At 41.2% G+C, this 14,682-nt stretch overlaps 1 protein-coding gene across 1 annotated transcript in view; it reads right to left on the bottom strand.

Moving 5' to 3' along the window:
* Positions 1–11,595, bottom strand: part of TAB3 (TGF-beta activated kinase 1 (MAP3K7) binding protein 3) — a 60,046-nt gene extending 48,451 nt beyond the window's left edge. Inside the window, exon 1 of the mRNA XM_088454192.1 lies at positions 11,216–11,595. The gene's annotated coding sequence lies outside the window, so the exon portion shown is untranslated. The remainder of the gene's footprint in view (positions 1–11,215) is intronic.
* Between the last annotated feature and the right edge of the window lie 3,087 nt (positions 11,596–14,682).

The raw sequence follows: 14,682 nt of genomic DNA, 5'->3' as shown, positions 1-14,682 counted from the left end.
ATGATTTGTAGCTGAGATTTTTGATTTGCACGTCTATGCGTCTGAATCTGTTTGTTCCTCCTATGTTTATGTCAACTTTTAATCACAGGTATCCCAAGTATTGAGCCATGTTGATAGCATTTGAATCAGTACATTTTAATTACTAATGCATATCATGCTCATTACCCACTTGGTGATTCCATTACCACAGCATGGTGATTCCGTTACTTTATTAATAAAAGTGCGCCCAACTTACTCAAACTGTCATATTTTTACCAAATGTATGTAGATGTATCCCCTGTATGTCCCCATCGTACAATAAAATTGTGGAAATCGAGATAATTCTGGAAGCTGAATGTATCAATTTTGTGTACACACACATAGTAACATGTCTCATGACAGCGGCATCCCGATGGTTCAATTCCCGTCAGGGGTACTGGAAGTAATGTTCCCCTGTCCTATTTACCCCCTAACTCTTCTTTCCTGCAGCCTTATACTAACCCTCCCTAACTCGCACCCTAACCCTCCCGGTAAGTGCCTAAACCTAACCCTCACCCCTTCGTGCCTAACCTGGTGGTGCCTGAACCTAACCCCCCCTGCCTGGAGCCTAATCCTAACCTCCCCCCTGCCACAGCCTAATGGTGCATACACACGGTCAGATGAACGATTTCTGACAGTATTAAAATGAATGAAATTATCAAAATCTCACTGCAGACACAGTATGTCCGAGATCATGCGGGAACGCCGTTCATCGATGCATGCCCTACATGTCAAAGATATGAACCATTTTTACAATTGTTATCGTTCATATCTGATAAGAAAATTGACCGTGTGTATGCACCATAATTCTAATTACCCCTGGGATTCCGGCAGAGGGCATCCCGGTTGTCGGGATGTTAACCGCATCCCGTATAAGGAATACAGTTTATCACTGTAGAAAGGTGATTCGGTTACCGGAGGAATTGCTCATTGCTGATTAACAAAGTTAGCAATAAGGCAGGTGCCATTCATTAATAGAATAGATACATTGGATGGGTAGCCTATGCTCAGGGTTATTAAACATTTAAAAGAAAATATATGTATTTATATTATATCTTGCAAGATAAACCAAACAAATAAATAGGCTGCAACATCACTCTGGTACATTATGTTACATTTATGGCTTGTGTGATGTTGGATCAATTAGGGAGGAGTTTTATACAAAACTGTAACTACAGTATATACAGATAAATAAAAATCCAGGTGTGCATTTAAAATATATATATATATATATATATATATATATATATATATATATATATATTTTTTTTTTTTTCTTTGTACAAGACAAGCATTTTAGTACGGTGCATGCAAAGCTAAAAGGTGTATGCACACAGTACGTCTGTATGAAGCCTTTAGCTTTTGGCTTACTTGCGCCTGCTGACACCTGAAGTAATGAAGGGCATGCTCATGCAATTATTATATTGTGTACAGAGAGGGCAATTAGAATTTTGCATTTACTAGTAACATGGGGTATAAGTATACAACACTCGTTCTATCTGGAACACATGCTACTGGTTTTGTTTTTTTAACAATGTGCAATATTAAAGAAAAACCTTCTAAGCGCGCGCGTGTGTGCGTGCGTGCGTGTGCCCATGGCCATTATTAGGGGGGTAGGGCAAGGAGTGACGCTGCCTAGGGGGGCACCGTTGCTGCCTTGTGGCACCTATATTCGGCATGCAGAGTGCCTGTAGCGGCATGACGTGACATATTCATGGAGGATGTGTGTGTCCACCTCTAAATAAGCCTCATACAATGTTAACAAATGCTGACAAAAAAAATCTCTTCTCTAATTACGATATACAGTCAGGTGCAGAAATATTGGGACATTGACAGATTTTTCATATTTTGGCCTCTATTCACCACCACAATGGCTTTGAAATGAAACAAACAAGATGTGCTTTAACTGCAGACTTTCAGATTTAATTTGAGGGTAATTACATCCAAATCAGGTGAACGGTGTAGGAATTACAACGGTTTCTATATGTGCCTCCCACTTTTTAAGGGGCCAAAAGTAATGGGACAAACTAAACAATCCTAAATCTAACTTTCACTTTTTAATACTTTGTTGCAAATCCTTTGCAGGCAATTACAGCCTGAAGTCTGGAACGCATAGACATCACCAGACGCTGGGTTTCATCCCTGGTGATGCTCTGCCAGGCCTCTACTGCAAATGTCTTCAGTTCCTGCTTGTTCTTGGGGCATTTTCCCTTCAGTTTTGTCTTCATCAAGTCAAATGCATGCTCAATCAGATTCAGGTCAGGGGATTACATAACATTCCACTTTTTAGCCTTAAAAAACTCTTTGGTTGCCTTTGCAGTATGCTTCGGGTCATTGTCCATCTGCACTGTGAAAAGCTGTCCAATGAGTTCTGAAGCATTTGACTGAATATGAGCATATCATATTGCCCGAAACACTTCAGAATTCATTCTGCGGCTTTTGTCAGCAGTCACATCATCAATAAATACAAGGGAACCAGTTCCATTGGCAGCCATACATGCCCACGCCATGACACTACCACCACCATGCTTCACTGATGAGATGGTATGTTTTGGATCATGAGCAGTTCCTTTCCTTCTCTTCTCTTTCCATCACTCTGGTACAAGTTGATCTTTGTCTCATCTGTCCATAGGATGTTGTTCCAGAACTGTAATGGCTTTTTTAGATGTTGTTTGGCAAACTCTAATCTGGTCTTCCTGTTTTTGAGGCTCACCAATGGTTTACATCTTGTGGTGAACCCTCTATATTCACTCTTGTGAAGTCTTCTCTTGATTGTTGACTTTGACACATATACATCTACCTCCTGGAGAGTGTTCTTGATTTGGCCAACTGTTGTGAAGGGGTTTTTCTTCACCAGGGAAATAATTCTTCTGTCATCCACCACAGTTGTTTTCCGTGGTCTTCCGGGTCTTTGGTGTTGCTGAGCTCTCCGGTGTGTTCTTTCTTTTTAAGAATGTTCCAAACAGTTGATTTGGCCACATCTAATGTTTTTGCTATCTCTCTGATGGGTTTGTTTTGATTTTTCAGCCTAATGATGGCTTGCTTCACTGATAGTGACAGCTCTTTGGATCTCATATTGAGAGTCGATAGCAACTGATTCCAAATGCAAATGTCACACCTAGAATCAACTCCAGACCTTTTACCTGCTTAATGATAATGAAACAACAAGGGAATAGCCCACACCTGTCCATGAAATTACTTTTGAGTTGATAGTCCCATTACTTTTGACCCCTTAAAAAGTGGGAGGCACATATAGAAACCATTGTAGTTCCTACACCGTTCACCTGATCTGGATGTAATTACCCTCAAATTAAATCTGAAAGTCTGCAGTTAAAGCACATCTTGTTTGTTTCATTTCAAAGCCACTGTAGTGGTGAATAGAGGCCAAAATATGAAAATTCTGTCAATGTCCCAATATTTATGCACCTGACTATGTCATGTAGAGGTATTTGTTATAAATGGTAAAAGAAATATACCAATAAAGTGTTTTTTTCCTGAAAGGAGTTCATTTATTGCACGGCTCTTTATCTTATATAACATGAGGATACTCTTAAGTCAGAGAGTTTATTTCATAGTAATATCAAGCAAACACCTTTATTGGTGTCTAGGAAACATTTCCATTTTACCTCAGCAGAGAAAATGAAATATCTAAACCACTCATTCTCTTGATATTCACACAATGTAGATTTAGTATCTCTGGGTAGAATTAAAGAAAAGCAAATAGTTCGCTGTTTATCAGAGCCGAAGTAAGCCTTCAGGGGGCCTGAGGCACTTATGACAGGTGGGCCCGCCCCCACTCCTCCGGACCTCCCCCATGGTCCCCACTTTTTGCCTGGTCCACCCCCACCAAATTATAGAGGAGGAGGGTTAATAGCAATTAAAATCAGATTCAAAGTTGACTTATTGTAACCTATCTACAGTGCAATAAAGTAAAACGATACAGGAAGAAATAAATAAATAAATAAATAAATAAAGTGAACAGAATGTGACAGCTGGGGGCCTCAGGGGCCCTTTTGGTCACCACGGAAACTAAGGCTAAGAATATACAGGAGGTTTTCAGGGTCTGCAATTAATTCTTCAGATGCCAGTGAAATTGTAGGAGCTCAATGCTTTAAACAGTTTGTAAAATTGCAATGCTCCCAAATAGTATTGCCTACAGAGTCAACATACTCCATTTTGAGGCCCATTCCTATGCATTGGACAATTATTAAATACATTGTCTAGTCTGGATATGCAGTTATTTCGTCTGTATTCAGAATAACAACAATCTAATGTTGAATGGTTCTGCAGATCAACATTAAAATTGTCAACATTATACATTTTTCCATTATGAACATAGCAGCTAGGGATAGGCTTAGATGGTGCACAGGTGTATACATTACTGGCTGATACATTTTAAAAGAACTACAGTTGGAACTGATTATTTTACTTGTGATTCTGTGAGGAGACCTGGAAAACATGCACTGTTAGTGCTCCCTGAGAAATAAGTTTGGAAAACACTGGCTTAGATAATATGGTGGACATTCTCACAAGATCAACATTATGTCAGTGTTGATATAGAGAATGTTGACATTGCAAATGTCGACTTTTAGCCATTCACAATGTAACTGTTATACCACACCCCAGTATAGTGCACAAAGTTGATGCCAATGGGTATGGAGCCTAAAGCTGGGTACACACCATACAATATACCGTTCCCAATGCGGACTGGAACGATATATCATGCACATCATATTCTGTGTACATCCAATTTGTCATATCCGAAGGTCCAATGGGACGATTAAACGAAAGACGCATTGTACTTACATGTAGCATGTAACAATGCACCACACAGTTGTACGGCGACAAATCACATAATGTTTGGTTACATCGCCCACAGCATCGCTGGGTCGCACAATCATAAGGTGTGTACCCAGATTTAGGGTAACTGCTATGAAAACTCGAGAACCAGTGATAGCTGGCTGACTGCCAAGTTGTAGTTATAGGGCAAATGAGACATGAGAGCTCTAACTATATTATTCTGCACCGAAAACTTTACTAAACAATGATTTTTTCTCTCAGAGGACAGCAGAAAAGTTAACATTTGTAAATGTTTTTATCAATTGATACATACAAATTCTGTTTTTAAAGTGTAGATCAACAATAAATAGCTATGTAAAAAGAAACATATGAAACTGAAATGATAAAGTGTGGAAACATTTAGGGGGTCTATGTATTAATATTCGTGGTACTGCCGCGATTAACGATCGAACTCGCCGGAGATATTTTCATTTTTAATAAAACTACCAGGAACTCGCTGGGGGAGAGTGGTTGCGGTAACCACTGCTCGCCGCGAGTTATATCCCTGGCATTTAGGGGGAAGTCGTTCACAGAACTGAAAGACTTCCCCAGGGGATGCTGACACTACGCATGCTCACAGCATCAGCCTTCAGGGCCGGCCAGGGGCTGCGGGGGAGAGATCGAAAGATCTCTCTCCTTCCCCTGGAGACCCCATAGACAAATAGTAGTTTACACAATCTGAAGATGATGTAAACTACCGGTGCTAAACTCCGAAAGGCTTTGCTTTTTGGAGTTTAGTACATAGGGGTCAGATCGTAGTTCCCACTGATAATAATGGGGACTGCGATCTGCAGTGCCAATTAACATTTTGCTGGAAATTTCTGTGAAATGTCCTGCATTGTGCTATTAGTACATAGGATCGATACATAAAAATATGCAGAAACTGCAGTTTGATACATATGTCCCTTAAATAGATAAACTTTATTCAATAAAAAAAAAATGACAATTATTTCTGATAGTTTCTAAAAACTTCCAAGCACCTCTCTGACTTGTACCTTTATAGCTCGATGGCATTCAGTGCTGCATACAGCCTGTAACTGTGATATTTCCATACACATAAACCACTGCCTTACGCAGCCCACAAATGCTATAAACCTGCAGTTACTTATACATATCATTCCAACAATTGCAAGCAAAAATATTAAACGTTTTGCTTAGCACAAATGTTTCATATGGGTGTATTACTATTTACATACATTAACACTAACATATCTTAGACATGATGTTGTCCTGACAACTTTACTCTGTGTCAAACACACTGTATCCAGGTGACTTTCATACAATTTCCTGATGCAACCAACAAAGTTGCATGAAGAGCTCCTCTAATGTGATTTCAGCAAAGCTGGGTACACACCATACGATGGTGCGTCTCAGTGATGCGGCGACTGATGTAATTACACATCACGCGCGACGTCCACACTGCAGATCCGCCGTACGATGGCACAATGTATCGTTCCATGCTGCATGTTATTTTCCCTAGATGTTCATTGCTTCATCCCATCTGCTGTGCAGGACAGAAGATGGGACGATGCAATGAACGATGGCCGGGAAGGACGGATCGGGCGTACACACTGTACGATGTGTATGATATATCGTTCCAATCCGCATCGGAACGATATACATGATATAATACATTGTATAGAGTGTACACAGTTTAAGCGTTGCATGCACTTAATATGAAACTCTGCACACAATGACGATTTTCCCCTGGAAAAACTGAAGTGACTGCGGAAACAAATAAAATTCATTAGGTCAGTCAGAAAATAAAAATGACAAATATTACAAAGTTGTCTGCATAGCCTCTTGTGTTTCTGCACAGACAATATCGCTGGAACTTAGTATTCATGATATAATTTAAGATATCATGATATGTAAAAATACACTAGGACAGACAGAAGTACTGCAAAAGTTTATTTAGTGTTAAAAGCGAGATCGTTCAATATGGCCCTTTTCAGCTTGTACAAAATGGGATACAGGCAGTATCCCGGCAGCCGTGATGCCGGCGCTGATATCGCTGGCGCCGGACTCCTGACGCCTCTCACAATAACGAGGCCAGCATCCTGACCGCCGGGATGCCGAAGGTAAGTACCGAGGTGGGGGGAAGTTTAGGCACCAAAGAGGGAGGGTTAGCATACAGAACAACAAGTGTCGGTATGATAGCCCTATCGTGATGCCGGTGTCGGGATTCTGCCAGCCAGCGTCCCATACCCAACCCGTACAAAATGCTCTGCTACAGAACTTTCTATTTGTGATATCATTTAATATATCATGATGCAAATTACACAAGGACAGACAGAAATGTTGCAACAGTTTATTTAGCGTTATAAGCGTGATCCTACAACATGGCCCCTTCCACATTGTACAAAATGCTCTGCTATAGTACTTACTATTGCAGTTACTTGGGCTGAATTAACAGATGTTTTTTGTAAAAACAACATTGTTGCACCATTATTAATTCAGCCAGGTAACTGCAATAGTACATTAGGAGAACTCTGTACCAGGTTAAAGGGGTCACGCTGTAGACTATGGTGTTGCTGCACAGTCAGCATCATTTGAATGGCTGACTGATGATCTAGTCATTTATTCTAAACAGGATATATAATAAATAGACAAAATATGCTAAAAGTGAGTTCTAAGCATTTGGCCTACACATCAATTGCACTGTAATTTGTGTGGCCTCTCTGTCTCAATTTGAAGGGGAGCAATATAATTAGAAATGAGTCAGACTAATAAATCTGCATTTGCACAGTTGGGTGAAATTGACCCCAGCCTTTAAATGTCTAGAATAAATCATGCAAGAACAGCAAATAACAATGGCCTTTACTGGGTTCACCGCTTTCTCAGAATACCAGCCAACAACTGCAAAAGACACCAAGAACCTAAAATACCAAGAAGCACACATTTATACCTACTCGAAATAACAGCAATTCATCAGTATGTCACAGCATCTAATGCAAGCAAGTTGCCAGTCATAACTATGGGCAATGAACCTTGCTTACAAGCATTTGTTCAAACAAATATTACACAGCATTTTGTTGGACAAGCTCTCAAACAGTAAGAACTAAAATAAAATGATGGCACACCAGAGCTTAGATTAAATACCCTGCTACTCAATATATAGCGTACAGCTAGCTTATTTTTATCAAGAAGTAATAATTAAACACATTTATACCGTATATATAGTCAGCATAGCAATTCATTATCAATAAAATAATGTAAACAGCATTTGTATATAAACATGCAAATAAATCCCTATATTACAGTAATAGTAGTTGACTATTTATAAAGATGTCAAGACATATTTTCCTGCCATAACCTAAGGTGGATGTATACATATAATGCATATCCACTGAAAATGTAATATATGTCATTCCGTCATGTACTCTAGTGTTACATGGTTTTACAATGCCAACCAAACTATGTCCCCCATTTACCAACGAAGGCAAATGCCGGTGGAATTTTTCGTTTAGCATCACTGCGATACTAACAAAATATTCATTTGTATTTACCAAATACTTACCCCTCCGGTGAAGTCGCGCAAAGTCTTCCTCCTCGGCGAGGACCTCCGCTGGACTGCTGGCAGCCTAATGCTGCCAGCGACAGGGCTTGGTGTAATGCGAATGCGCGGCGGTCCATCTGTGCATGACACGGGGACCCGGCAGCGCCTGGAAGGCTTTGCCGGCAATGGGGAGCACATCGCTCTCGCCACCTAAAAGCTGGCGAGAGCGATGCTTGACAAACAGCGGTAATCTTAGATTACAGCCATTTGTTAACTCCAGAAAGGGTGGCATAACCCCTTTAGCGAGCGGTAAAGGGGTTATTCTTCGTTGTTAAATAGGGGCCTATGTTTAATGTTAGCATATTCCAGCAAGGCAATGTGAAAATAAAAGAAAAGCACATAAACTGAACACACGCCATATAACAGACAATAAATAAACGTCAATGCTTCAACATATGTATAATAGTATTTAAAGTTGGAATCAAAAACTTAAAAGTGACAGCACAAAGAAAACCAAGGGCACGTTCACCTCTGGTTTTATTTATGTTTTCAAACGTAATAAATGTAAAGTACATTAAAAATAGATAAAATAAGTGTCAATAGTGCTTGATTCCCTCCACTGTATTCTAAAATCTTAGAATGCAGTCCAATCTACGTTTCATGAGTTAACGTGAGCTACCCATATTAGAGATTGTGTAAACTACTGGGGCTAAACTCCGAAAAGCTTTGCTTTTTGGTGTTTAGTACATAGGGATCATATCGTAGTCCCCACTGATAATAATAGGGACTGAGGACCTCATTCAGAGTCGGTCGTTGCGGCCACTCGGTCGTACGCCACTGATGTTCGCTAAACTGCGCATGCGTAAAATTTGCAATGCGCGTGCGCAAACTAGCTATTCCGATCAGAAATTGCTCTCTCCTTGAACACAGCCAGGTCGTTAGTTTGAGTGACAGGATGAGGCGTTTGTGGGTGGTAACAGGGGAAGGTCCTTGTGAACGGGGGAGTGGAGATCCGAACGCAGGCGTACCTGACTATGCAAACGGCGTTTTATGGGAGTGCATAATTAACTAAGTAGTGTCATGGCACATGTGACATGGGAGGTTTTTACACTGACTTGTTCGTAGTGCTTAAGAGAGGGTATGGTCAACCGTAAGCTCTATGACCAGCTCCGATGGTTCCCGATGGTCTTGATTAATCCTTATATGCCCGGAGATGACATGTATTGCGAACAAGAAGGGGGCGTATTTTTAGTCTTACGGCCGCATCCTCCCCTCGCTCGTTCAGCTAACGATCCCATCTTAACGACGCAACTTGCGAACGCTTCATTTGAATATCCGGCCCCTTTTACCTTACGACCGAGCGGCTGCAACGACCGACTCTGAATGAGGTCCTGAGATCTGAAGTGCTAATTAGCACTTTGCCAGAGATTTCTATGAAATCTCCAACATTGTGCCATTAGTGCATAGCTACAATACAAAAAATGATTCATAAACTGCAGTTTCTGCATAATTTTATGTATAAAACAGCTTGATACATAGGTCCCTAAAACTGGAGTACATGAAAAGTCCATTAATAAACACACGCTGTATTGGCAAACTTGCAGAATGTGAAAAGCATGTTTAATTTTCATCTCTTTTGTTAGAGAATTTATGTAAAGAAGTTTTGATGTGTTGTAATATGATATGTATACTGTACTAATCAGTTATCAGCTTCCTTATGCATTATAATGTCAAATTATCACATCACTATTATATATATCCAAGGTAAAATGTTAGTGTACCCCATGTTCTGAACTAGATTGTTGTAGATGTTTTAGTAAAAGAACAATCTTTAACAGGTGCACAATGGACAAATAGTAGGAATAAATATAATAAGAAAACACCTAAAGAAAGCTTTACATGAAAAAAAAACACAAATCTTGTTATATGCAGATTACAATTTAGGAGGCTATCTGCACATAACAGTCATTTATTCTACAAACTCCTCATATCAGATAACCTGAGAACATGCTCCTTGTTTCTAGCCAGGTAGCCAAAAAAAAATAACACTTATTTTTTCCATGTATCTGAGTGACAAAATTGTGTATTGTGGAGATAACATTAAAGAGGATACACATGTAAGGGTAGTACATATACTGATGGAGATATTTACTCCAGCTTTTTAGGTCTGAGTTTCACAACATTCCATCAAATCACGTTTATCTTTGTTTCATCATTAAGAGGGAGCACTTACTTATGACTGCCAAGTAACAATGATTGATAGTGGTATAGATATATATGGGGTGTATTTACTAAGCAGTGTTAGGAGACAGAGTGAAAAGTGATAAGAAAGTGATAAGATGCCAGCCAATCAGCTCCTAACTGTCATCTCACAGGCTGTGTTTGAAAACTGACAGTTAGGAGCATATTGGCTGGCACCTTATCACCTGTCACTCTGTCTCCTAACACTGCTTAGTAAATAGACCCCTTCGATAGTCACACACACAGTACTCTACAGTTTTCTTTATATTTGGGGCACTAAGGTTAGAGTGAGAGAACATAAGGGACAATATAAGTCTGTTACGGGAATCATTTAGGGCTTTTAACGTCCCGATTACCAGAAAGTCTATACATCAAGTATGTAAATACTGTATACGTGTATTATGTGGGAGAGCAAGAGAAAGCACAGACAATGGCATAGCTACAACCTGTCTGCCAGACACATGGCGTCGCACTGCTACCCCCTCCTCACACAGCACTTTATCTCTCTGTCCCTGGTGTGTGTCTGTCTCCCATATCTGTCCCCTCCCCCGGGTTATTCCTCCTCCCTGGCCTGTCACACTGTGCAGCTGCAGCCAGAGCCGGCTATCAGGGATATACCTGCGGAGAATAAGCCCGGCCGCTGCGCTCACTGATCTGCCATGTCAAAGTCCAAGTGGTCGGTGGTATCCGAGTAACAGCGTCTAGCGGGCTGTCACTTCCCCATGCCAGGGAGGGGGCGGCTGGAGCGCAGCTTACACCGGCTACACAGCAGCACTAATGCTGAGAATCCGATCTGGGCTCCGTGTGACGTCACCGGGACGGGGCTCTGTACGGCGGGGTCAAGTGATGGCAGAAGCTGCTGTGGGAATGGGCTGCGGATCCGATGCACACACACCCGGCTCACTTCCTGGATCCGGTCCCGTGATGTCATGACGCGGCTGGGTGTGAGTGAGAAACACACCCGGTATCGCGAGAATTGTCATTCTCTGACATCCCGTTCATCTCACCACTGACAGCAGTACTGTATTTGTGTGTTCTTGCAGTGCACTATCCCGGCCGCCAGGGTGCAGTAACAGGCCAGGTTGTAAGTATATTCATGCTTGAGCACAGATGATTTAATTAGTACCTCATTTTGTTTTAACTACCTGTGCTTCAACAGGGATATCCTTATTGCTGCAAGTGTGCATTGAGGACCGAGGGGGAGATGAATTGTGTTAAGTGTCAAATGCTCTAGATCCTGCGCAATGTGACACTTGTATAGATTCACATCATTGAATAAAGTACTTATCCTAGAGAAAATCACTTTTATATATAAGTGTAAAAATATCACCATCGCCATACAGTAGTATGGCATTGGTATTGCAGCAGCACATATTAAAAAAATGAACTTATCTTTGTAGATAATCGTTTTTTTCACATATTGACAGGATTACCTGCCAGTATGGGGGATATTAAATTAGGTTCGGGAATAGTAAAAATCCTGCACCTGTTCAATTAGGTGCAGGGTTTTTAATTTTTTGAGCGGCGGGAGTTTTTTTTTCAAATCTTCAGAGCATGACCAATTTTTCCTAAACTCTATATTTCTTCTTCAGAGTCCATAGGGCTCCACAACGAGACTTTGGGGGGGTGGGGGTGTAGTTGATGGTGTTGAGGACCAGGCACCGAACAGTTAAAGCTTTGCTCCCAGGATGCAACGAACCTTCCCCCTATACCCCGCCCCCGAGCCAGAGACACTTCAGTTTCGTGTATATGTGTGTGTATGTGTATATATATATATATATATACATATACATATATACGTGTATGTATATGTGTGTGTATATATATATATATATATATATACGTGTGTGCATATATATATATATGTGTGTGTGTAATATATATATATATATACACACATGTTCGATATATATATCTGTATACATATATATATATATATATATATATATATATATATCTATATAGATATATATATATATCGATAGATATCACAGAGCCTCTGAATAGGGATGGCAGCCAACCATCGATGGTCTGACTGAAAACAAGTGGTTTGCCATTGCTGGTGGCTATCAATGTTGCACCATCGATGGTAACACTCAATCGATGTTTAGGAAAAATCGGCAGTTGTGGTCTACACAGACCTCGACCAATCGCTAAAGAATTGATGGCTTCTAACGATGGTTGAACCATCGATGGTACAGCTGTCAATGGCCATCACTACAGTATAACATAAAAAGTGCTATTTTTATGGTATACTGTGTTTTTAAAAAAATATTTTTTTCAAATAAAATAGTGATGGATAAGTTTAAAATGATGTTCTTGACCTAATTCAATCATAAAAGAAACCAACAATTTTGGAGCGGTTTTTGGAAAAAGAATGTCAGTTAAGTGGTTAAGGACTGAGTAGTTGATTGTAGCGCCATTTTGCAGTTATATGTATTTCTGCACTGTATGTGACTTATGCTAGCGCTGTCTGTCTATATTCTCTCTGTACTGTCAGCATATATCTTTCCCTTTTTTCTCATCTTTGCCCTAACATACAAGTGTATTCAGGATTTTCTGTACCTCACATTTCTTGTATTTTGTGATGGTTGTCACATACAGTTAGTTACTGCACTGTGCCATATTTTGTGCTGTGTGCTCCTGCAGCTTACCCAAGCATAAGACAGGATCAGTATATTGCATTCCTACTTGTATATCACATACCTAGTGGTTGCGTATTACTCAGTGCCATATTGTGGGCTATACTACTCTGCAGCTATGTCTAGCAAAGGCAAGAGCAGCAAGCAAGCAGCTGCACCCATACTGCTCTCATGCAAATTATGTGATGCAGGCTTAAATGTTTTCCATAGACACACTCGCCCCTGCTACCTCACCAGCTGGACCTTTTGTCTCAGGGTCCCTGTCTTCAAGCCGCTCACAGCAAAGACTCTTTTCTTCTGGCTATGGCGACCGCCCGAAGGGTATCGGATTTAGGGGCACTCTCATGTCGCTCACAATTTCCAATCTTCCATCAGGAAAGGGCTGTTCTTTGGACTCGCCCTGGTTTCCTTCCCATAGTGGTTACTTGTTACCATATTAATGAAAAAATCGTAATCCCGGCCTTCCAGTCACCAGGCCTCTCGGTAGGTGAGGCCTCCTTGGATGTGGTCTGTGCTCTCAGGATCTACGTGGACCGTACCAGTTCTCTGAGGAAAACAGACTCCCTATTTGTGCTCTATGGATTTCACAAGAAGGGTTGGCCAGCCAATAAACAGACATTGACTAAATGGCTTCACATGACTATCTCACAGGCTTACACGCAGGCAGGTCTTCCTGTACAGCAGGGGTGGGGAACCTTTTTTCTGCCGAGGGCCATTTTGATATATAGAACATTATTTGCGGGCCCGATGCCGGCCACGCCCCCTTCATGTGATGTCAAACGGGGGTGGGGTCACAATCGCCTGTGATTACAGCAATGCCTGGAGCATCTTGAGGATGCTCCAGGGAGCTGTAAGGGCAGCAGTGTGACCGTCTGAAGCGTCCTAAGGATGCTCCTGGCAGCACTGCTGAATAGATTCTGGCTGCAGGGTGCCATTCTATGTAACCTGCTAGCCAGATGAGGCTAGCAAAGAAAAGCTCAGAGGGCCAGACCAAATGACTCCGCGGGTCTTATACGGCCCCCGGGCCTGAGGTTCCCCATCCCTGCTGTACAGGCTACTGTCACTGCTCAATCCACTTGCTCTGTGGGTCCCTCGTGTGCAGCTCGCCGTGGCGCCTCAGCTGAACAGCTTTGTGAGGCGGCCACGTGGTCTTCTGTTAACACCTTTCGTAGGTTCTATACCTTCGATACATTTGCCTCTCAGGATGCTTCGTTTGGACGCCGGATTCTCCTCTCAGCTCAGAACCCATGAATAACTGCTTTGGGATGGCGAATGGATTTCGCGAAGTAAAATGGAAAGCAGAGGATGGGTGCAAGTTCTGGTTGACGCTTTTGCAAGAATCAGCCAGTCAAACAAATGATATTTATAACACTTTTTTTCACAAGCAAATTTGTTGCTTGGTAGTTAGTTATGTATATATAGGCTTACCATAATATCCCTTTA

This window comes from Taudactylus pleione, unplaced genomic scaffold (genome assembly GCF_031769625.1).
Source record: "Taudactylus pleione unplaced genomic scaffold, aTauple2 ptg000609l, whole genome shotgun sequence".
In the NCBI taxonomy this organism is placed as follows: Eukaryota; Metazoa; Chordata; class Amphibia; order Anura; family Myobatrachidae; genus Taudactylus; species Taudactylus pleione.
Note: the sequence above shows the minus strand (reverse complement) of the source record. Positions and strands in the feature narration are given on the sequence as shown.